This window comes from Triticum urartu, unplaced genomic scaffold, assembly GCF_003073215.2.
Source record: "Triticum urartu cultivar G1812 unplaced genomic scaffold, Tu2.1 TuUngrouped_contig_10543, whole genome shotgun sequence".
Classification (NCBI taxonomy): domain Eukaryota; kingdom Viridiplantae; phylum Streptophyta; class Magnoliopsida; order Poales; family Poaceae; genus Triticum; species Triticum urartu.
In genome coordinates this window covers 1-8,145 of record NW_024111421.1, presented here as the reverse complement: position 1 = coordinate 8,145, position 8,145 = coordinate 1, and the positions used below count along the sequence as shown (strand labels likewise).

General features: G+C 47.4%; 1 pseudogene; it reads right to left on the bottom strand.

Annotated features, from left to right (window-relative positions):
* Positions 1-5,220: 5,220 nt before the first annotated feature.
* On the bottom strand, positions 5,221-7,634 carry LOC125526585 (annotated as a pseudogene).
* Positions 7,635-8,145: the final 511 nt, after the last annotated feature.

Below are 8,145 nucleotides of genomic sequence, written 5' to 3'. Positions count from 1 at the left end.
TTCTGTTTTCAATGCATAGTTTGCTTGTTTTCTAGTTTCCATGGCTTATATTGCTCAATATAAATTTTGGAAATGATATGCTACAGTAGGAATTGTGTGATAACAATTATTAATCTTGTCTTTGACAGTACCAAAAGTGAAATGGTTTGCTCTTTATCATACTAACCTATCTCACAAAAGATCCGTTAAGTTTTGTGTGATTGAAGTTTTCAAGTGTTGTGTGAGATGTCTATATGAGGAGAATAAAGAGTGAAAAGACCCTAATATTGGGGATTCCCAAGGCACCCCAAGGTAATATTCAAGGAAGATCTAAGCAACTAAGCTTGGGGATGCCCCAGAAGGCATCACTACAGGAATCAGCTATTTTGCCGTCTGCCACGGCGGACGGCAAAGAACTGGCTGATGGCAAATTTGGTCTTTGCCATCAGCCAGTTCTTTGCCGTCTGCTTTTTGGAAGCTGATAGCAAAGAGCTTCTTTGCCGTCTGCTAGCGGGCGGGCAAGAACTGGCAGGTGGCCAAGGAGCTGGTTTTTGCCGTCTGCTAGCGGACGGCAAAGAACTGGCAGATGGCAAAGTAGCTGATTCCAGTAGTGTTAATGGTAATTAATACTCATGTGATCTTGATCATGAATATGCTTTGTGAGTAGTTACGTTTGTTCCTGAGGACATGTGAGAAGTCTTGTTATAAGTAATCATGTGAATTTGGTATTCGTTCGATATTTTGATGAGATGTATGTTTTCTTTCCTCTAGTGGTGTTATGTGAACATCGACTACATGACACTTCACCAATGTTTGGGCCTAGGGGAAGGCATTGGGAAGTAATAAGTAGATGCTGGGTTGCTAGAGTGACAGAAGCTTAAACCCTAGTTTTTGCGTTGCTTCGTAAGGGGCTGATTTGGACCCATATGTTTCATGCTATGGTTAGATTAATCTTAATTCTTCTTTCGTAGTTGCAGCTGATTGCGAGAGGGTTAATCATAAGTGGAAGGCTTGTCCAAGGAAGGGCAGCACCCAAGCACCGGTCTACCCACATATCAAATTATCAAAGTAACGAATACGAACCATATGAGCATGAAGAAAACTAGTTTGACAACAATTCACATGTGTCCCCGGGAGCGCTTTGCTTTATATAAGAGTTCGTCTAGATTTGTCCTTTGCTACAAAAAGGATTGGGCCACCTTGATGCACCTTGTTTACTTTTGTTACTTGTTACCCGTTACGAATTATCTTATCACACAACTATCTGTTACCGATAATTTCAGTGCTTGTAGAGAATACCTTGCTGAAAACTGCTTGTCATTTCCTTCTGCTCCTCACTGGGTTCGACACTCTTACTTATCGAAAGGACTACGATAGATCCCCTATACTTGTGGGTCATTAGTCGCCAAGTTAGGGTACGAACTCGACCCCTTTGTGCTTTCTCTTAATCCGATTCTTGCACAAATATCATTGCCATTATTCTTACCATGAATGAGATCAATCTATCCACTGAAAATCCCATTAGAATAGATTTGATGCAAAAACTTAGGGTTAGATTTCCGTCGAACTCATCTTGGACCGACCGATCTAAATATTTTGGTCTCACCGATTTGGCCCCGGCCATTGCACATGTACTACTCGGTCTGACCGAAGTGTACGAATCGGTGTGACCGAGTTCACTTTCACTATGAACCCCTAGCATCTCGAAGTCACCGAACTGCATTTCGGTCTGACCAAAATTGTATGTTTAGATTCTAAAGTTGCTTCGGTGTCACCGAGTTTGACATATCGGTAGCTCCGAAATGCTTTCTGTAGAAAACTAAAATTAAGTTTTTGTCTCGACTTTTTGCAAATAGCATGCTTTGTGATGCTCATCCACTCTACCTATACCTATCTATTCAGAGGGTTAGTGTTAGAGATGCCAGACGACAGTGATAGTCAGAACAGGTCAGAGGAGCAGGTGAATCTTAGTGAGGGCACTAGTCCCTCTAACAACAACTATGATGAAGGTAGCAGAAGCACCCCAAGCAATTTGCCTAAGGCTGTAACAAGTACAAGGAATAAGAGAACCTCAGATTCAAAAGATGAGGACTTTGTTGTTGATGAGGAGGTCACCTCAAAGAAGAAGGTGCTCAAGAAGGAATAAGTTGCTGCTGCCATCAAGCCTGGTATGCATAAGAAGGCTCCTGCCAAGAGGAAGCCAATGTCAAAAGCCAGAGCCTCCACTCTAGAAACCATGGAACCAAGAGAGGAAGAGGATGCTGGAGGAAAGAAAAGGAAGGCAAGAGTCAAGAAGACTATGGCCAGAGTTATTGGGAAACCTTCCATGATGAGAGAATCAAATGAGGAAGAGGAGGAGGAAGAGCCAGCTGCACCACCTCCAAAGTCTCAGAAGCTCATGGGAGATGCTATCAAGTCTGGGGCTGCTCCATCTAAGCCCAAGACAACCCCCAAGCCTCCAACTCAAGCTCAAGCCCCAAAACCTTCTGCACCCAAGAGATCGACTAGGAACATTTCAGCTGCAGAGAAGAACAAGGACCCATTGCCTAAAGTTCAAGAGGATGAGGAGCAGCAAGTGCTCAGAAAATTGAAGCCAGATATTCCTGATCACAATGATGATCATCTAGTTGCTGAGAGTATGAAGCTGAGAAAGGATGTAGGTCTCAGATTGTGGAGACGGATTGATCCATACGCTATAAGGAGGAGAAATGTTGTTGATTATTGCTTTCACACCAAAAACAACAAGATTTCTATGAGACGGTGTTGTTGGACAAGAAGCCCATTGTCAGTGACATGAGATGGGTTGATTGGACATACATTGAGGACAATGAGGATTACTTCCCAGGAGTTCATGAGAGTTTCAGAATGGACGGTGTTGACACTTTTGTTGGACAAAAGTTGACAAAATGGAACGATGAAATGATTATGCAATTCTATTCGACTGCTCATTTCTATCCAGATGGCAAGATAGTCTGGATGACAGAAGGCACAAGGTATCCATCATCAATTGCTGAATGGGCCTAGTTGATCAGTACCCCTGAGGAAGCTGAAGATGACATAGATGTGTATGCCAAGACCAGGAAGGATCACAACTCTATGGCTCACATGTACAAGAAAATTCCTGATGATGCATTGGAAACTCACAAGTTTGGATCCATCTATTATCTGTTGTCAGGTCTAACCACGATGAACAATATATTGAGGCACACCTTGTTGCCCAAGTCAGGAGATGATAGAATGATCCGTGGTCACTCGATCAACCTGCTTCATATGTTTGGTGTGCCAGAGAAGTTGAAGGTGGTGAGTTTGATTGTTGAAACTGTGAAGAGAACTGCAGCTGATCAGAAAAGATCATGTGGATATGCCCCTCACATCCAGACGCTAATCAACTCCAAGATGGGGACAGGGACATATCTTCTTGACAGAGAGCATCTTCCCCTAAGGCCAGAATTTGAGGACAACGTGGTTGTCATGGATGCGTCACATCCTACTTCAGTAGAAGCTGAGGAGAAGAGAGAGAGAAAGTAAAGACAGCAAAGACTTCAACAATGTCAGATGCTTCAGTTGTCAATCTCAAGACCAAGCAAGATCAACTCAGTTATCTACTTGAGGCAACCGTGAGAATAGAGAAAGGACTAGCCACCCTGACTCAAAATCAAGAGAGTCTTGAGAGGATCTTTGAGACTAAACTTCATGATCTAGATGTGAAGGTCACCGAGATTCAGACCACTGTTGAGAAGCTACAAGAAGAGACTGAAGACAGGAGTGACGCTCCACCGACGCCGCAGACGCGCACACAGCCTACTGTGAGAGTCCGCGGGCAAGGGAGAGGGCGACGGCATCAGAGGTGGCCACATAGTCCTCCTGCTGCCGCCAGGGTTGCTGACGGTGCACGATGAGGATGAGCGGCTCCTCGCAGCTGTCTACCGCCGCTCATTTGCGACAGCAGAGACGGATGCCCACCGGCTCCATTGAAAAAATGCGAAGACGCTTCAGCTAGGTCTAGAGTAGTCTGCACATAGGTAGGGGAGAGGCCAGCGGCGGAGGCGAGAGCAGCGAAGCTCAAGAGGCAAGAGAACCGCGTCGTCCAGAGGAATGAACCACTTCATCGGCTCCTCCTTGTCCACTGGCTCCATTGAGAAAATGCGAAGACGCTTCAGCTTGGTCTGGAGTAGTCCGCACATAGGCAACGGAGAGGCCAGCGGCGGAGGCGAGAGCAGCGAAGCTCAAGAGACGGATGCCCACCGGCTCCATTGAAAAAATGCGAAGACGCTTCAGCTAGGTCTGGAGTAGTCCACACATAGGCAGCGGAGAGGCTAGCGGCAGAGGCGAGAGCAGCGAAGCTCAAGAGGCAAGAGAACCGTGTCGTCCAGAGGAATGAACCACTTCATCGACTCCTCCTTGTCCTCCTCCACGTCACTGGAGGCTCCGATGATGGCTCCGACGACACCCTCCCGCACCCCACCCTGCTCCTGTCGCCGACGCCTACAACAGAGCTGGTAACCGAAAGGGTGATGGGACAGCGAGGAAGTGGTGAAGAAGCTCGACCCTCTCTCCATCTGTATTTTCGTTCTTAGTAATTCTAGTTTAGAACATATGTCTGTCGGCTGAACTGTGGTGCTATTTTGGTCTATGTTCGGATTTTGCGGATTTCTATCTGCCGGTTTATATGTCTGTTTGTTGAATGTCTATTTGTTTCGTTGATGATCTAAGTAGTTTAATTTCATGTTGCATGCTTACTATGAATTTGGTGTATCAGATATAAGGTACACTACTGTGGACGTAGAGATTTAAAAATTGATCGGGCACATCCGCGAACGTATGATTTGGTATGCATGACCGTAGATGCTCTTACAATCAATACGGCTTGTTATCATCTCAGTGAAGTGAAGGGCGTGGACTCTGATGACTAGAGGGGTCGTGGGGCTGAGCACCCCCTCTTGGGTTCTCCTTGTGCATGTGGTTTGGAGACTTCAGACTGATCTTGTACTTTGATTTCCCTCTATCAGTGAAATGATACGCAACACGTGTGTATTCGTGAAAAATAAAAAGAAGGAGGGATCGTATCAGAGCTCTGGCCACAACACAAAGCATTATCCCTGTTTCTTTCAACAATAGCTGTATAGGCGGACAACATCACACCACTCACACACACTCACAATACAATACAATACAACACAATACTGATAGGGTACTGCTACACACAACGTCCCTGATGACATGAGACTGCTGAACAGCAATTCAGCACGCGTTGGGCCTGAACCTGACGACACCCTGGCTGACATCGTAGAGCACCTCAAAGGTACGCTGCTGCACATTGCCGATAATGCCGTGCATACCGTCATTGTCTGTAGGCGCGAACGCGAGGCAGTTCTCCAGCATGATACCGTTGGCATCGAGGTAGACAACAGCGCCCCCGTCCAATACCAGCACGACGGACGGTATCATGACTTTCTCCTGGCCAGCCAAGTCAAAGCACGTGTCCATGAGGCTCCTCGGCGGCGCAGCAGGGTACTGCGTCATGTTGGCCTTGAACGCTGACGAGAGCGCCTGGTACGCCGTTGGTGGTAGCCGCGTGACGACGGTGTCGGAGTCCATGAACGTCCCGGCGGAGAAGACGGTGGGTGGTAGGCTGAGTTGATTTCCGGCCACGATTATGCCCTGGAGGACGACGAAGTAGAACGTCGCCTCCGCTTTGGATCTTACCATCCGGGTCGTCACGAATCCCGACGTGTTGCTGGGCGCACCGAGAGTCAGGAAACCGAAGAGGAACGGGCTAGGCGGCAAGCAGTATGAGAAGGCGTTCCCAAACGTTGCCGCCGTCTGCGACACGAGGGATTGTGCTTTGCCGCCTAGCCCCATGAGCCCGTCGGTTAGGTCATCGAACCCCGTCTCGTCGTGGCTGCACCCAAACTGGAAGCGGAAAGGTGCAACAGCACCCGGGAGTCCCGGCACCATTTTATTTGGTGCGTACAACGACGCCAAGATTCGTGTTTTGGAGACTGTAGTAGCAGGCCATTTACCGTGTCAGGCTAATTAGGCAGGCAATTTGCAGACACTGCAGCAGAGAGAGTAGGTATGGGTGTAGGGCACTGACCAGCTTTGTCAGTCTATTTCGCTCATCTAATAGGGTCGCAGGTAGGCAATAGGTGCATGCAATAGGTGCCCTAGCCTGTATGGCGACATGCATGACATAACGGTCACTGTTCATGAGTGTGACGCATGCAGCAGGCTTATCCTGCATGGTCGTTTTGTGCTGCAATATTCATGAGAGCTCATAGCAGCCTAAGGCCTCATTTGGTTTGGAGGAATTTCATAGGAATTCTAGAGGATATGATTTTTATAGGAATTATTTTTCTTTAGAGCCCTTTGGTTCATAGGAATAGATTTCTATTCCTACATAGGATTGGTTACTATCCTCCACATTTCATATGAAAATAAAAATGAGCCTAGACTCAATGAAAAAATTCATTTGGTGTCAACCAAATGACATCTCATTTTCTATTCCTACTCATAGGATTTAGGATACATGCCATCTTATTTTCTACAAGATTTCTATTTTTACGATAATCCTATCCTATGAACCAAAAAAGACCTAACAAGTTACTTTTTGCTCTAAAAAAGTTACTTTTTGATAGCAATATATATATACGGCTGTTGACCGTGATGGGTCATGGTGGAACCAGAAAGCAGAAACGAAACATTTTCGATGGCACGCGTGACTTTGAACAGTGGATTCAGTAAATACCAACCCTTGTCAAGCGAAGAGCAGAGTATGAATCACGGGCCGACATGTCCAATCGGCGGACTGGAAAGTGACAAAAGAATCTGCCTAAAATGTTACAGTGCCCTACAAAACCCAGTTCGCTCAGTTACTGTTTGAATAGGCCTGCTAAACCAAGTAGTAATGTAGTGCGTGGCATAGATTCCTAGGTCCAGACCGGGGGTGCCGGGGCACCCGGGTCTTGAAAATCCACTCTCAACTGGAAGTTGCTGACGACTGTCGCCGAGCCTGAGCCCGAGCCCGCTAGCGCCAGCGTGTCGGAGCCGTATGTCCCACCGGTGCTCGAGCCGTCGCTGTAGTGTACCAAGTACTGGCAGTCGGAGCTCATGCAGCCGTTTCCCTCCTCTCCGAGCTGCGAGCATTCCGCGGAGCTGCAGGAGATCGCCGCGTAGGTGGTCGACTTGCTGGGGTCGTAGCCGCCCGAGGTGCGCCAGTGCACCCATGACACATTGCTGGCTGTGTCCAGGATCACGGTTTACTGAACCGCCGGGGAGCCGAGGCCGACGGTGATCACATACTCCAGGGTGCCCACGGTGTATCCCAGTTCAGTCGGCACGCTGACCTCAGATTGCTGGATACCGTCGAGGCGGCGCTGGACGTAGGCGGCTCGAACCTTGTCGCGGCGGAGCAGATCCTCCAACGTAGGCGCCTCCTTGGTGGGCAGCGGCGAGCACGGACCGTGCCTGTGGTTCAAGGCAACCGTGGCTCCACCTCTACTGGACGACGATGGAATCATTGGGAAATAAACGCAAGGACGGAAGGAACAAATCGTGAATAAGTTGCAGAAAGCTACGACGATTCGTCCAAACTGGTACTGATCAGTAGTTGTAGGACATACCTTTGGGCTCGGAGCAGACAGCTTGAGGCTTCACTAGTAGAAAACATGGCTTTGGTTCAGGTCGGGTTAGCCCATTAGTCCTGGTTCAGTCAGAACCGGGACCAATGGGGGCATTGGTCCCGGTTCGTGAGCCCAGGGGGCCGGCCGGGCCACGTGGGCCATTGGTTCATATATGTTCATATATGCAAAAGTTCTATATGAATGTGGCTATATGTATGTTCATGGAAAATAATTTTGCTCGATAATCTTTTTGTTCACGATGTTCATATAATTTTTTTCATGTATGTATGAATGTCGATATGAATTGTACCTATGATGTTTTTTTATTCATAGATGAATATGTATGTGGCTATGTATGTGTATGTGGCTATGTGAATATGCAAAGAAGAGGAGATGAAGAAGATGGTATATTTTCTTATTCGTGGGTGTGTCGAGAGGGTCGTCGATAACTTTAGTACATTTTAGGTAATTTTCATTTTAAGTCATTTTAGGTCGTGGGTGTGTCGAGAGGGCGGCCGAGGGGTCGAGGGTCGTCGAACATGAG